Source organism: Miscanthus floridulus, chromosome 12 (genome assembly GCF_019320115.1).
Source record: "Miscanthus floridulus cultivar M001 chromosome 12, ASM1932011v1, whole genome shotgun sequence".
In the NCBI taxonomy this organism is placed as follows: Eukaryota; Viridiplantae; Streptophyta; class Magnoliopsida; order Poales; family Poaceae; genus Miscanthus; species Miscanthus floridulus.
Window position 1 is genome coordinate 29,654,990 of NC_089591.1, and position 17,538 is coordinate 29,672,527.

The following is a 17,538-nucleotide window of genomic DNA, read 5'->3' on the forward strand; positions in this document are numbered from 1 at the left end:
AGAGTCCTAAAGCCGCATGAGATCCACTGACCGGACACTCCGGTGGTAGCGACCGGACGCTACCACCCAGCGTCCGGTCGATTCCAGAGAGGTCCAAATCCTCTGGAATCGGGACCAGACGCATCCGGTGGTCCATGACCGGACGCAGGCAGGGTCCGGTCAGTACAACTTGCGTACCCTTCGATCGATCGGACACTGAACCCTTCCTGACCGGACGCACAGACGCAGCGTCCGGTCACTCCTTCATCAGTCGTTCACCTCCTGTGAACTAACCGAACGCTAGACAGCAGCGTCCGGTGCACCTTTTCCAGCAAATCTTCAAACTTCCTTCGCGCTGCCTGTTCCCAATCAAGTCCCAACTTGAATAAGATCCAAATAAACACCAATTGGGACTGATGTGAGTGACCTCTCTCAAACCCTCATATTTTTCAAAATATTTTGCCTTAGGCTATAATTCTTTTTAAGAAAATAGGCAACAAGAGGGCAAATGGAACAAAACGATAAAACAACATTCATGCATATGTAATACTTGTAAGTAAATCTAGTTGCTTGTCAAGTTTGATCCAAGGTTATGCTTCTTCACATGCTTTTTGGCGGTTATCTTAACCATGTTAGACAAGCCCTATGTGCATTGCCACAAATTAAACATGTTGTATATTATAATGAATGCAAGGGACAACACAAGCTCAATTTTTAGTGAAGTTACTAAAATCAAGTACATTGAGCTCATTCCGCAATCTACAAAATATAGCCTCATCTAGCGGTTTAGTGAAGATATCCGCTAATTGATCTTCGGATCTTACACCTTCTAGTGATATATCATTTTTAGCCACATGATCTCTTAGAAAGTGATGGCGGATATCTATATGCTTGGTGCGAGAGTGTTGAACCAGATTATTTGCAAGTTTTACCGCACTTTCATTGTCGCACAAAAGAGGTACTTTCTCTAGAACTACTCCATAGTCTAGCAAAGTTTGTTTCATGTATAATATTTGTGCACAACAAGCACCCGCGGCAATGTATTCCGCTTCGGCGGTGGACAAAGCCACACTATTTTGTTTCTTGGAGGACCAAGACACAAGCGATCTACCAAGCAAATGGCACCCTCCGGATGTGCTTTTTCTATCAACTTTGCATCCAGCGTAATCCGAATCGGAATAGCCAATTAATTCAAATAAAGCTCCTTTGGGATACCAAAGACCAATGCTTGGTGTGTGCTTAAGATACCTAAGGATTCTTTTTACGGCAATTAAATGTGTTTCCTTAGGACTAGCTTGAAATCTAGCACACATACACACACACTAAACATGATGTCGGGCCTAGATGCGGTTAAATATAACAAGTTACCAATCATAGAACGGTAGAGAGTTTGATCAACCGGGTTACCTCCCTCATCTAAGTCGAGATGTCCATTTGTAGGCATTGGTGTCTTGATTGGCTTACATTCATCCATCTTGAATCTCTTGAGAAGATCTTTTGTGTATTTCTCTTGAGAGATGAAGATGCCTTCTTTCATTTGCTTGACTTGAAAACCAAGAAAGAATGTAAGCTCACCAATCATTGACATCTCAAACTCCTTCGACATCAATTCACCAAATTCTTTGCATGAGTCTTCATTTGATGATCCAAAGATGATATCATCAACATATACTTGACAAATGAAGATATGCCCATCAAGCTTCTTGGTGAATAGTGTGGTGTCGACCTTCCCAATGGTGAAGCCCTTCTCAATGAGGAAGTCCCGAAGGCATCATACCAAGCTCTTGGGGCTTGCTTAAGCCCATATAGTGCCTTGGACAACCTATAAACATGATTAGGATATCTAGGGTCTTCAAACCCGGGAGGTTGATCAACATAGACTAGTTCATTTATAAAGCCATTTAAAAATGCACTTTTCACATCCATTTGATATAGTTTCATTTCATGATGTGATGCATATGCAAGAAGGATATGGATGGCTTCTAATCTTGCAACCGGTGCAAAGGTCTCTCCAAAATCCAAACCTTTAACTTGAGAGAACCCCTTTGCAACTAGTCTTGCCTTGTTCCTCACAACAACACCTTGATCATCTTGCTTGTTGCGGAACACCCACTTCGTTCCTATGACTCTTGCACCTTTTGGTCGCTCTTCAAGAGTCCAAACTTCATTGCGAGTGAAGTTGTTCAACTCTTCATGCATGGCATTTATCCAATCCAGATCTTTAAGAGCTTCTTCTACCTTGGTAGGCTCATAGCAAGAGACAAAAGAGTGATGAGCAATAAATGAAGTAAGTTTTTGAGATCGAGTCATCACACCCTTTGTTGGACTCCCTATGATGAGATCTTGTGGATGATCTTGTAGGAGAGGTGTATTTCTTCTATTGACCACTTGAGGAGGAGGTTGTGGAGCATCAACATCTTGTGCTTGTACCACCATTTGCTCATGGGAGATATGAGTGTCTTCATTTTCTACTCTCCCATCTTTTTCACCATCTTGTGGTACAATTGATGAAGAAGGTTGGTCAATGACTTGTACATCATCTTCATCATCTTTTGGCTTGATGTCTCCCACCGGAATATTCTTCATAGCCTCCCTCAATGGTTCATCACCTACATCATCAAGATTCTCATGTGCTCCTTGGGAGCCGTTAGATTCATCAAATTCCACATCATATGTTTCTTCAACCAAGCCGGTGGCATGATTAAATACTCTATATGCTTTGGACTTCAATGAGTAACCAACAAGAAAACCTATATCACAACGTCTTTGAAACTTCCCTAGGTGTTGCCGCTTCTTGTAGATATAGCACTTGCAACCAAACACCCTAAAGAAGGAGACGTCCGGCTTCTTCCCATTGAGCAACTCATACGGTGTCTTGACAAGGAACTTTTGAAGAAATAGGCGGTTGGATGCATAACATGCGGTGTTGATTGCTTCCGCCCATAGAGCTTCGGGGGTGTTGTACTCGTCTAGCATTGTCCTTGCAAGAGTGATCAAAGTCCGGTTCTTTCTCTCAACTACACCATTTTGTTGAGGAGTATAGGTTGCGGAGACTTCATGTTTGATTCCAACTTCATCACAATAAGCTTCTATGTTTGTGTTGTCAAACTCTTTGCCATTGTCACTTCTTATCTTCTTGAGCTTCACTTCAAATTCATTTTGAGCTCTCTTGGCAAACTTCTTGAAACAAGATGCAACTTCGGTTTTGTCATGAAGGAAGAACACCCATGTATACCTTGAATAGTCATCCACAATCACAAGACAATAGAGATTTCCTCCCAAACTCTTGTATGATGTTGGTCCAAATAAATCCATGTGTATGAGTTCTAGCACTCTTGTGGTTGACATGAAAGCTTTGGTTGGATGAGTGTTTGCAACTTGCTTGCCGGCTTGACATGCACTACAAAGCTTATCCTTCTCAAACTTCACATCCTTCAACCCTCTCACCAAATCATTCTTCATAAGCTTCTTGAGTGAGCTCATCCCAACATGAGCAAGTCTTCTATGCTATAGCCACCCAAGTGTTGTTTTAGTGAATAGGCAAGTCTTCAAGTTTGCATCTTCAGAGGTGAAGTCAACTAGATATAAGTTGTTGTATCTAAATCCATTGAATATCACTTGTTTGTCATCTACTTTGGATACAACAACCTCCTTCTCGGTGAATAAGCATTGGAAGCCAAGATCACACAATTGCCCAATGGATAACAAGTTGAAACTCAATGAGGCAACATAGAGCACATTGGAGATGGAATGATCATTTGATATTGCCACTTTGCCCAATCCTTTAACCTTGCCCTTTGAATTATCTCCAAAAGTTATTTTCTCTTGTCCATCTACCTCTTCATCTAGTGAGGTGAACATACGAAGATCACCGGTCATATGTTGAGTGCAACCACTATCAATAACCCAATGACTTCCACCGGTCTTGTAGTTCACCTACACACAAGAGATTCAAGCTTTAGGGATCCAAACTTGTTGAGGGCCCTTCACCTTCTCAACAAGTGACTTAGCCACCCAAATCTTCTTAGGCCTACTCTTGTTGGGGGGTCCTAAGAACATGATTTTCATCTTTCCACTAGAATCCTTTCTAAGCATGTAGTGAGCATTAAAAGCAAAGGGTCTAGCATGCTTGGGCAAGGGTTGTGGTGGTGGAGTTTGACACTCATGAGCAAAGTGGCCTTCTTGTCTACACTCAAAACATCTCTTTGGCTTTAGCTTTGGCTTTGATTGTTGGTGTTGAGCTTGAGCCTTCTTCTTCTTCTCTACACTTGCCATATATCCAATGCCACTTCTATCCATCTTCATGACGGTATTCATGAGTAGCTCACTTTGGAGATGCTTGCCTCTAGCAAACTTGCTCAATCCCACCTTGAGATGCTCTTTCTCCATCTTGAGCTTCTTGTTCTCTTCCTTGAGAATATCATTGTTCTTCTCTTCCTTGAGTTTATTGTTTTCTTCTTTGAGCTTCTCATTCTCAAGGATCAACTCTTTGTTATGATCAAGAGTTTCTAGCACAATGGTGTTGTGACTTTTCATCTCTTCAAGATCTTTCATGAGCTTCTCATGGTCACTCTTGAGCTTGACATACTCATCATAGTCATTGCACTCAACCACTTGCTTGCCTTTGCTACTAGATCCATGCTCAATGCTCTCATCAATTAAATCATCACATGAGGTAGCTATATCAATCTTAACAACATGGTTAGTAGCATCATGTGGCTCATTTGGTAAGAATTCTTGTGCAATAACAAGGGTATCATAATTGATCTTTAGAGTTGTATATTCATCTTTTAGCTTGTTGTGACTAGTGATAAGCTCATTGTGCACCCACTCAAGTTTATCATGTTTATCTTTAAGCTCTTTCTTAGAAGATTTGAGCTCCATGAGTTTGGATGATATAGAATCATTTGTTTCTTTGAGCTCATCATTAGCCTTTTCTAATGTATCACACTTAGCTAAGAGTGAATCATTTTTAGCATCAAGTTTTTCATTTGTAGCTCTACTCTTTCTAATGATCTTAGTGTATTTTCTTAATATTTTGACAAGATCATCATATGTGGGTGAATCATCATCGCTATCACTATCATCATCACTAGCTTGCTCATCATCACTACTATCATCACTCTTAGTTACCTTGCGTTCACCCTTGGCCATAAGGCATAGGTGTGTAGAGGATGATGGCGATGGTGGCGGTGAGGATGCAAGATCAATAGCAATGGTGGCCACCTTCTCATTTTCACTCTCATCATCGGATGATCCACTTGATGAATCAATGTTCGTGAGCCAATCACCGACAATATAGGCCTTGCCACTCTTCTTCTTCTTGTAGAAGTCTCTCTTTTTGCTTTCTCTCTTCTTGTATGGCTTGTTCTTTTTCTTTTCATCTTCATCACTTGAATCATCTTTCTTGCCCTTGTTCTTGAACATGTCTTTCTTGGGCTTTGTGCATTGATGAGCTAGGTGACCAAGTTCGCCACAATTGTAGCAATCCATCTCGGAGATTGGCTTTCTTCTTGAGCTAGTGAAGAACTTCTTCTTCTTGCCGTCAAACTTGATGCCACTCTTGTTTAGCTTCTTTAGCATCTTGGCGGTCTTCTTCACCATGAGAGCAAGACTTTCTTCATCATCTTCATCACTTGAGCTCTCATACTCAAGTCTTGCCTTGCCCTTATCTTGGCTAGCTTTGAATGCTAAGTCCTTCTCTTTCTTCTTTGTAGAGGATGAGCCATCTTGTGGCGTGATGTGCATGTACATCTCATGAGCATTGATCTTTCCCAAGATTTGTGTCGGTGTCGCGGCGGAAAGATCACCTTGATGTAGCACGGTCACAATGTGCCCATATTTGTCAATGGGGTGGACACTCAAGATCTTTCTCACAATGTCGGATGGTGACATTTGAGTAAGTCCAAGCCCATTGACTTCCTCTACAAGAACATTTAAACGAGAATACATTTCATTAGCACTTTCTTTGGGAAGCATCTCAAAAGAATTTAGCTTTTTAATCACAAGATGATAGCGTTCCTCATGCTCACTCTTGGTTCCCTCATGGAGCGCACAAACGTCCGACCATAGTGCATGGGCGTCTTTGTGGTTCCTTACACGATTAAACACATCTTTGCAAAGGCCTCTAAAGATGGTGTTGCGAGCCTTTGCATTCCATTTTTCATAGTTTACTTCATCACCTTGAAGTTGTGCGGCATTCTTAGGTGTTGGGAACCCTTGAGAGGTGGCTCTAAGAATTCCAACATCTAGAGCTTCTAGGTAAGCCTCCATGCGAATTTTCCAATATGGAAAATCATCCCCCTCAAAAATAGGAGGAGGTCCATCCCCGTGAGACATCTTGCTCTAAGCAGTTAGGCTTAAAAACGTGAGCACGAGGCTCTGATACCAATTTAAAGGATCAAGATGCCCAAGAGGGGGGGTGAATTGGGCTAATTCTAAATTTTCTTGCAATAATTAAATCCTACGGATAGCCCAATTAGCCCCTTGTGCCTAGAAAAGTGTTTCTATCAAATCAACGCACAAATGACTTGCACCCTATGTTCCAAACTTACTCTAGCATCGCAATTCTAAGAATATAAAGCAAGTATTGAATTGCTCAAAGTAAATACTCAAAGTAAGTGCTCAAAGTAAATAGGAAGAGAAAAGAACACGGCGATGTTTTGCCGAGGTATCAGAGAGTCGCCACTCCCCACTAGTCCTCGTTGGAGCACCCGCGCAAGGGTGTAGCTCCCCCTTGATCTGCGCAAGGATCAAGTGCTCTCTATGGGTTGATTCTTTGACACTCCGTCACGGCAAATCACCCAAAGCCGCTCACAACTTGAGTTGGGTCACCCACAAGCTCCGCCGGGTGAACACCAAACTCCCAATCACCACCAAGCCATCTAGGTGATGGCGATCACCAAGAGTAACAAGCATGAACTCTCACTTGACCACGCGAAGCCTAATGAGAAGATGGATGCACACTTGTCTACTCTTGATTCACTAATGAGGTTTCACTCTTGGATTCTCAAATCACAAACACCTCACTAGGACATTGCTCTTCTTGGCACTCACAAATGTGTTTCTCAGCTATTGGAATGAGCAAAAGTGACTCCACTCACGAGTGGAGCTTCTATTTATAAGGCAGCCTGAAAAACAAACCGTTATGAGCTTCTGCGGGGTGACCGGACGCTCCGATCGATTTGACCAGACGCTTCGGTCAGTTCAACCCGTGAATAGTTTTCAAGTGATGACCGGACACTATCAAGGTCTGGTCAGTACCGACCGGACGCGTCCGGTCGCTCTTGGATGCTTACTGTAAATGACCGGACGCTGGATACTCAGGGTTCGGTCACCACCGACCGGACGTGTCCGGTCGCACTTTCTCAAGTCTGGACCCTTACTGGAGTCGACCGGACGCTGGCCCTCAGCATCTGGTCACACGACCTTCCAGCGTCCAGTCACACCAGACTTGTTCTTCACAGTCAAATGAACTGACCGGACCTTGCGGCCAGCGTCCGGTCGCATCGGAGCCAGCGTCCGGTCAGTATTGGACCCTCCATTCACTTCCAACTTTCGATCATATGTGAATGAAGTTTGCTCCAAAGGATTTTAGGCATTCATAGGAGCTACCTAGAGCTAGTTTTCACAAGTGTGCACCACACCTAACTCACTAGACTCAACTAGGTCAAGCTACCTATTCATACCCCCCTTCATAGTACGGCCAAAGGAAAAAACAAAGTCCTAAACTACTCTAAGTGTCTCTCCAACTTCAAATGACACTTAGAACTAGTTATCCTTAACCTTGTCGTCCATCCTTTGAAAACCGAAACGATTTCCATCGTAGGGGTATGACAACCTCGATTGCCCAATCGATCTCCATTACCATGACCTAACTTAATTGCCTCTGCAAAACACACGTTAGTCATAGTAATCTTGTATTGACATTAATCACCGAAATCCACTTAGGGGCCTAGATGCTTTCAGCTTCAACTGTGACGCTGTTATTACCGCCGCTACCCACGCCCTTGCTATGGTTTGGTCCCACTATCCAGCCACTAACCTTCAGGCGATAGGGGGTGGGTTCACCGAAGGACTGAGCGAAGCAGAGACCTAGTAGCTTGAGGATGAGGTGGAGGAAGCAGCGAAGAAGTTGGCAAGCGATATAGACCTGTTTGGCAAAATGGACGGCGATGGTGGGACACAATGATCCGCCTGACAGACATCATCTGTAATTTTTGGATAGTGTAATTAGGACACACAAAGGTGTAAAAAACAATTATGTATACGATAAATATTATAAGGCGCATGTGTATGCGGTTAGATTGTATTTTGGCAAAAAAATCTCCATAGTTTTAACCACGTAATGTAAGTAGAGTCCGAGCAGTTGGCTCGCTATTAACCCATATGGCCTTGACTAGCCCGTAGTCCATGGTGTCGAGCGTGGAGCGTGTGCACGTGTAAGAGGAACAGGCGTGACCAAGGAACCACAGCCGACCACCCATAACATAGGGCACGGAGCCTGTACCACATATAGGGAGAGATCAGAAACTGGGTCTTCTCCATAGAGAAAAGAACAGGACATGTGCTACACAGCGGTTATCAAGATAACTTGAAGATATAGGTAATATAAACGGCGTCTGAACAATGTATTCTATGCTAAACTCTCGGCCTTGGCTAACCAATAGTCCATAACGTCGAGCACAGAGCCCGTAGACGTGTAGGACAAACAGGCGTGACCAAGGAACCACAGCCGACCACCCATACCGTAGAGTGCGGAGCCCGTAGCACATGTAGGGAGAGATCAGAAACTAGGTCTTCTCCATAGAGAACAGAAAAGAAAGTATGTTGCTCGTCGATCGGTGAAATATCTTTGAGGTTTGGAGAAAAGTGTTCGGCGATTTGGAGAAAAAACGTGGTGAAATTCATTGGTGATTTAGAGGAGACATGTTCGGTGATTTTGGAGAAATTGTGTTCAGCGATTTTGGAGAAATCATGTTCGGCGATTTTGGAGAAAACGTGTTCGGCGATTTTGGAGAAAACGGTTCGGCGATAACATTGGAGATTTGGAGGAACGTGGTCGGCGCAGTTATGGCGATTATGTATTGGAGTTCGTTATGAAGTAGCATAGGGCTTGGTGACCGTGAGTGGATGTTAAACCATAATAGAGACAAAATGGAGACAAGTTTTGGAGACCAAAACTTTATTCAATATAAAAGTGGAGAGTACATATCTAGAGCGTTTCAAGGATAGAAACGTATAAGGTGTTTGATGTGCCACGAGTTGGGAACATCAACTCCTTCTAAGTCACTTAGGTGATAAGACCCTGGTCGAGTAACCTCTTTGATGACATAAGACCCTTCCCAAGGGGAGGAGAGCTTGTGCATCCCTTCAGTTTTTTTGTTTTCTATAGAGAACGAGATCGCCGATAGCAAATGAACGACCTTTGATGTTTCAGTTGTAGTACCTCCGCAAGCCTTCCATATATTTAGCTGTGTGGACGCAGGTGATTAGACATTCTTCCATGGCCCTATCGACGTCCTCTGACAGAACCGCTGTGGCCTGCTCTTCATCATAGTTTTCCACCCTAGGTGCTCGAAAGGCAATGTTCGCTGGTAGTATAGCTTCTGAGCCATAGACCAAGAAGTATGGAGTCACGCCGGTGCTGCGACTAGCTTGAGTACACAGTCCCTAGACTATAGCTGGAAGCTCCTTGAGCCATCCGCCCGAGTGCTTTTCTTCTTTCTGATATAGTCGCTTTTTGAGGGCATCAAGGATCATGTCGTTCGCCTGCTCGACCTAGCCGTTGGCTCTTGGATGGGCAATGGAGACATATTTGATGGAGATGCAATGGTCTTCGTAGAAGTTTCAGAAGTGATGGCCAGTAAATGTAGTTCTGAGGTCGGTGATGATGCTGTTTGGGAGACCAAATCTGTGGATGATATCTTCGAAGAGCTCGACTGCTTTCTTTGCAGTAGCCGAGATGAGCGGTTTATATTCAATCCACTTGGAGAACTTGTCGATGGCGACATATACATACCAAAAACCACCTGGTGCTGGTTTAAAGGGCCTGATCATGTCCAGTCCCTAGCATGCGAAGGGCTAGGAAGTTGGGATGGTTTGTAGCTCTTGCGTTGTCACGTGTATTTGCTTAGCGAAGAATTGGCATCCTTCACAACATCGGACGAGGTCTTCTGCATCAGTGATGGCTGTGGGCCAATAAAAACCAGCTCGGAAAGCCTTGCCGACCAGTGTTCTCGAGGCCGCGTGGTTGCCGCAGGAACCAAAGTGAATTTTGAGAAGTAGCTTTACTCCCTCCTCTTGGGTGATGCATTTCTACAGTATCTCTTTCTTGGCACTTTTCCTCATCAAGTTGTCATCCACCAGCACGTAATGCTTGGTTCGATGAGTTAGGCATTTGATTTCAGTCTTGTCGGTGGGTACCTCAGCGCTGGTGAGGTACTTTATGAATTGCTCCCTCCAATCGACGACCGGTGAAGCTACTGTAAGCACCAGTTGCTTGGTGGGGGGAACTTCCTGAACTTCCTTATCTTCTTTGATGGATGGCACCAGGAGATCCTAAACGAAGACTCCCAATGGGATCACGGTGCAGGAAGAGCCCAACTTGGATAAGTGATCAGTGAGCTAATGTTGGTCGCGTACCACATGGTGGTACTCGATGCCGTAGAATTTTCCTTCAAGCTTCCTGATTTCGGTGCAATATGCGTTCATCTTCTTGCTGGAGCAAGACCAGTCTTTGTTAAGCTAGTTAATGACTAGCATAGAATCCCCATACACCATGAGGCATTTGACGCCAAGCTCGATGGCTATATGGAGCCTGTGGAGACATGCTTCATTTTTGGCGGCGTTGTTGGAGGGCGGAAAGTGTATCCAGAGAACATATCAGAGCTTATCATTGGTCGGCGTAATGAACATAATGCTCGCTCTAGCACCATTGATGTTAAGAGCACCGTCGAAGTACATCACCCAATGCTCGAGGCAAGTGGTAGCGATAGGTTATTGGATCTCTGTCCACTCAGCGATGAAATTAGCGAGCGCCTATGACTTAATGGTAGGCCTGCTTCTAAATTCGATGGAGTAAGTACCGAGCTCAACGGCCCACTTGATGATGCGGCCATTGGCCTCCTTGTTGCGGAGAATGTCCCCTAGAGGGAACTCAGTGACCACGACAATCTTATAGTAGTTGAAGTAGTGTCAGAGCTTGCGCGACGTAATTAGGATTGCATATAACAGCTTTTGTACCTGAGGATAACGAGTTTTGGGCTCATTAAGTACCTCGCTTATAAAGTACATCGGACGTTGCACCTTGTAGGCATGCCTGGCTTCCTCGCGTTCGATGACAATAGCTGTGTTGATGACATGGGAAGTGGCGGCGATGTAGATCAACAGAGTTTCATCTGGTCATAGCACTATCATGATCGGAGGCTTTGTTAAAAACAACTTGAGTTGCTCAAAAGCTATGTCTGCCTCCTCTAACCAGGAAGCACTCTGAGGCCTTGAGGAGCTTGAAGAAAGGTAGCCCTTTTTCGCCGAGGCGTGATATGAAGTGGCTTAAGGCGGCCATGCAGCCTGTAAGCTTCTGTATATCCTTGACACATGTTGGCCGTCTCATGTTGGTGATGGTGAAGACCTTTCAGGGTTAGGTTCGATGCCTCGAGCACTGACAATGTAGCCCAGCAGTATACCGGATGGAACTCCAAAGATGCACTTTGAAGGGTTCAACTTCCATCGGTATTTGTTCAAGTTGGCAAAAGTTTCCTCAAGGTCGACAATAAGATTATTGGCGGCCTTGGTCTTGACGACCATGTCATCGATGTAGGCTTCAACGTTGTGGCTGATCTATTGGTCGAGGCACATCTGGATAGCCCTTTTTCGTCGAGGCATGATATGAAGTGGCTTAAGGTGGCCATGCAGCCTGTAAGCTTCTGTATATCCTTGACACATGTCGGTCATTTCATGTTGGTGATGGCGGAGACCTTGTTAGGGTTAGGTTCGATGCCTCAAGCACTAACAATGTAGCCCAATAGTATACCAGATGGAACTCCAAAGATGCACTTTGAAGGGTTCAACTTCCATCGGTATTTGTTCAAGTTGGCGAAAGTTTCCTCAAGGTCGGTGATAAGATTATCGATGGCCTTGGTCTTGACGACCACGTCATCGATGTAGGCTTCGACGTTGTGGCTGATCTATTGGTTGAGGCACGTCTGGATAGCCCTTCGATAGGTTGCTCCGACGTTCATGAGTCCAAAGGACATGGTTGTGTAGCAGTAAGCACGAAGGGCATGATGAATGATGTCTTGATCTGATCTTCTTCCTTCAGGGAAATTTGGTGATAGCTGGAGTAACAGTCAAGGAAGAAGAGCAGTTCGCAGCTAGTGGTGGAGTCTACAACCTCGTCTATCTAAGGCAAGCCAAAGGGGTCTTTAGGGCAGTGTTTGTTAAGATCAGTATAATCAACACACATTCTCTATTCTTTATTCTTTTTTTGAACGAGAACAAGGTATGCTAACCAATCTGGATGATACACTTCTTTTATGAATCCGGTAGCTAAGAGCTATTTTATTTCTATCCTAATAGCCTCCTTCTTGTCTGGCGCGAATCGGCGGAGTTTCTACTTGATCGGTTTGGTGGTCGGCGAGACATTCAAGGAGTGCTTGATCTTCTCCCATGGTACCCCTAGCATGTCTGTAGGTTTCCAAGCAAACATGTCGGCATTGGCACATAGGAAGGAGATGAGCATGCTTTCCTATTTGGGGTCAAGGTGAGCCCCAATCTTCACGGTCTTGGAGGGATCTTTGAGGCCGAGGCCGACCTCCTTGACTTCCTTTGACTTGCCGAAGGCGCGGGGAGGCTCCAACTCGGATCTCCATGTCTTTGGTAGGCACTGACTTAGCTTCGACGACCATGCTAGCCATCTGGATGGAGAGGTTGGTAGCTTTGGTGAGGGCGAGACTCTCTATCTCACAAGCGTAGGCGATGGTGAGGTTGGCCCGCAGGGCCAAGACTCCAGCAGGCAAAGGCATCTTTAGCACTAGATAGGCATAGTGCGGCACGACCATGAACTTGGCCAAAGCTGGCTGACCAAGTATGGCATGGTAGGCGGTGTCAAAGTCGGTGACGTAGAAGTTGATATGTTCGACACGGTAGTTGCTTGTCGTGCCGAACTGAACTGGTAGGGTAATCTCTCCAAGTAGTTTGGAGGCCCTACCTGGCACCACACCCCAAAAGGTGGAGTCAGAAGGTGTCAGATCTAACAAACTGAGGCCCAGCTCTTTTAGGGCTCCTGCGAAGAGGAGATTCAGAGCGCTCCCACCGTCAACGAGCACTTTTCTAAAGAGCACCTTCTGTACGGTTGTGTCGAGGACGAGGGGAAAACGCCCTGTGTAGGGAATATCTGCCCACTGGTTGGCCTTGCTGAAGGTGATGGGGACCTCAGACCATGGGTGATAGATGGGGTTAGTAGTGGCGTCTTCCATAGTGACGGAGAGCACCCGCCATGCTGTGAGCTTCCGCTCTCTTCTACTCTCAGTGGAGGCGAGGCCCCCAAAGATGGTGGCGACCACCTTATCGTGGTCCTAAAAGGCATTATTGTTGCCCCTAGGTAGTCGGCGACCTCTAGCTCCATTGTTGGCATCGTCGTCGAGCCTCTTGTCCTGGAACTCCTTAGCCAAACCAATGCAGTCCTTCATCTTGTGTCTAGCATTCTTGTGAAGAGGGCATGGGCCATCGAGGATCTTTTGGTACTATTCATCATAGTTGCGCTTGGTGTGAGGTTGACTGACAGCGGCGACTATGTGGTCTAGCCAGCGGCGGCAATTTTGGCCAGGCCTGGGTCCTCCTGTCCGATCATGGCTGCTGTCGCGATGGTAGCTGTGGTCGTCGAAGCGGTGGTCGCTGTGGTGTCGGTCGTCGGGGCGATTGTCGTAGCGGTGAGACGGGCGATGAGTACCTGCATCCTCATTGAAGTGCACCTCGACTTCCTCGATGTCGGTGTACTGATTGGCCATAGTTATCATCTCGCCGATGCCGGTGGGTGGCCTGTAGTTGAATTTGGAGCGAAGCTCGCGATGGTGGAGTCCTCAGATAAAGGTGGTGATGACCTTATCTTCTATAATGTTGGGAATAGAGTTCCTCATCTCAGAGAAATGTTAGATGTAGCTACGAAGGAGCTCAAACGGCTTTTGGTTGATGCGGCTAAGATCATGCTTATTGCCGGGTCGAGTACACGTGGCCATATAGTTGTCGGTGAAGACTTTCTTCAGCTCTTCCTAGGATCCGATGGAGTCTGGCGCAAGGCTAGTAAACTAGCTCATGGCGGATGGCGTGAGCATGATAGGGAGATAATTCGCCATGGCGCTGGTGTCTCCTCCAGCGACATGGACTACAGTGGTGTAAGCCTGCAGCCACTGTGTCAGGTTCATTCTTCCTTCATAGGGCTCGACCCTAGTGATCTTAAAACCATGGGGCCACCGAAGTGTTTGGAGTGCCCTTGTAAAAGCTAGAGGCCCCTCAGGGTTGTCGACACTGTCGCCTATAACATTGTGGTCATGGATAGGCTCGAGGGCTGAGTCCAGGTTGCCGTACTCCTGCTCGTACTCCTAGCGGTGACGCACTTCATCTTCGTGGCGACCAAAGCGACGTTGCTCGATACGCCATCATGCATCCTAGAGGTTGCTAAGGTGCACTCGAGCATCCTATTCAACCTCCTAGTCATGTTGGTGATGGTGTTCGACGCGATGGCCCCTAGCTCCCCCCTGGAGAGGTAGCGACTAGTCGGCAAAACAGCTTTGACTGGGGCGGTGATTGGATCTCAGCATAGCTGATCGGTGAATCATGCTCGTAGAGCATGAAGGTCTCTGATCCTCGCGAATCTCATTGACCTGATAGTGAGCCACTTTAAGCATGGCAGCGATCTTGGCGAGCTCAGGCGTTTGAGGGAAACGAGTGAGCTCATTGGAGGCTACTGCTAGATTGGCACTTGGAGTCTTGAAGACATCATGGCCGTCAATGCAGAGAAATTCTTCATCGAGGTCACGGTGGAGCAGGAGCAGTCTTCCTTGTGAATCGAGCTGATTATTCCGAGTAGCCTCGGCCCTCACAATGGCTGCCTCGTTTTCTCGGCGCTGTGCGTGGTTGATGTTTCAGTTCTCCCGAGCAACGCACTCCTCCTTGGTTTTGCCATTCTGAGGAGGGCTGTCAATGCTGACGTTGAAGATTGCACCACCTCGGAAGGGTGGAAGGAGGAGTTGCTCAAAGAAGGTTTTGGCGAGGGTCTCCATAGAGCCCTGAGACTCGGAGCCTGGAGTTTCTTCCGGGATGGTCTGGAGGGGCACCTCGGGGCTCCAGCCTAAGTGTAGCATGTTGATGGCTAGCGGAAGCTAGATGGCGACCTGGTCGGTGAGTTTGCCCCTCAGGGCATGTTGGTAAGTGGTGGCGGTGTTGGTGAACCCAAAGGGTAGGGCTGTAACCTCTGTAGTTTCCTGAGCAGCCTCCGATAGATCTGGATCGGAGGGTGGTCGACACTAAACTAGAGTGTCTAGAGCCGATTTGGCAATGGAGAGATAATTAGCGAGCTTCAGTCCGACCTGATCGATGGATTCGATCAGATCATCGTTGTTGATCTGCCTCCTCTGGTAGCGAGGAAGCGGACAGCGAGTTGTTGCTAAAGGAGACCTTAGAATCAGCTCCGAGATTGGATCTGTAGTTGTAGGTGTGGGGGTGGTCGGTGCAGAACCGATCTGCCTCGGCTTGAGGATCTCTCCGACTCCATCAGCATTGATGACCCACGAGATGGATCCGACCATGAAGATCTGGCTGGGCTGTGGAAGGAACGAAGAGCCTACAGAAAAAGCCATCTTGTTCGATAAGGAAACAGCACGCACACCTCTACCTGGTGCGCCAACTATCAATAGAATATCATCGGCTGTCCTCTGAGGGGTATCTCACGAAGGTAGATTGATCGGTAGAGGAGCGTGAGATCAAGAACAACAAGGCAATAGAGACACACGAGTTAGACAGGTTTAGGCTGTCAGTATGACGTAATACCCTACTCATATGGTCTGTTGGTTTGTATTAGATATCGTATGATATTACGTGAGTTTGGAGGGGGTCCCTGCCCGCCTTATATAGTCCAAGGAGTAGGGTTACAAGTCGGTTAGATCTGAGAGATAACCGGAAAGTAATAACTGATTACAGGAATCTTGAGATCATACATATCCTAACAGATCTCATAGTATCTTCAGGATATCTTCCCGGTGTCTTGCGGGAGGCACCGAGCAGAGTTGTGCCCTGCAAGGCTTCATCTTGTGTGCTAGGCCACCCCTAGGAACATAGCCCATGTGGTCTGCCATGGGTATCCGGGGTCGTACACCCCACAATCGTTCTTGGGCACCTTGTGTCCAAGAGGGGGATAGAGGTAGATAAGACCAAGATAGAAGTTATCGAGCAGCTACCACCCCCAGTGAATGTAAAAGGGATCCATAGCTTCCTAGGTCATGCAGGGTTCTATTGACGGTTTGTCAAGTATTTTTCAAAAATCGCTAGACCCCTCACGAACCTGCTAGCTAAGGATGCACCTTTTGAGTTCACAGATGAGTGCATAAATGCTTTCCACACTTTCAAGAAAGCACTCATCTCAGTACCAATCATCCAACCACCCAATTGGCGCTGCTGTTTGAGATAATGTGTGATGCTAGTGACTATACTGTTGGTGCGTTCCTTGGCAAAACCAAAGATAAGAAGTGTCGGTGCGAAAAGTGACCAATAAGTGAATATTTGTAGTTTTGTCGTACATTGTGATCGGATGTGGCCTAGCACTCAATGACACAGGGTTTATACTGGTTTAGGCAACGTGCCCTATGTCCAGTTTCAGTTGATCGGTGACTTTATTCCTGAGCCTAGGTGCTTGAAGTTTGCTGTAGGGTTACAAACGAGTAGGGATAAGATGGGGGGTACTAGAGGTCCGATCAGACTCTGGACTAAAGGGTCAAGAGTGACAGGAGCTCCTACATGCGCTAAGTATCAAAACATATGTTCTGTGTAGCTTTAGAGTTCAAGAGCCGTGGAGCAGTTCGAGTGCTCAGAATGTCTAAAGCTAGCAGAGAGAGAGTCAGAATGACCATCATCTTTTGGGAGAGAGCGCATTTCCTTTTATAGATGAAGGGGATATCCTTACAAGTTCAAGAGAGAGAGTGTGTGTGTGTGCCCTAGTCTTCATTGCGGCTTTGGAGAAAAGGTTGCTAGAGTCACTAAGGTGGTGGGAGTAGAGCATGCTCTTAACCAACCTTTTTAGGCCACTCCTGCTACAAACAATAAATTATGCGCATTTTCTTTATACTTCAAGTCTTTTGTTCCCATCATTTTGATCATGTAATGTGCCTATACTTTTATAATTGAATAAAGATTTTATTATTAGAAATATTTTGTTGGACTTGTTTTCTTGTTCTTTTTATTATCATAATAAAGATAGGTAAGAAAACAAGTGTGGGAGAGGAGCCACACTCACCTCTGACTCGGTTGCACAAAAGATGGTCAAATTCAAATTTGGTTTGTGCAACT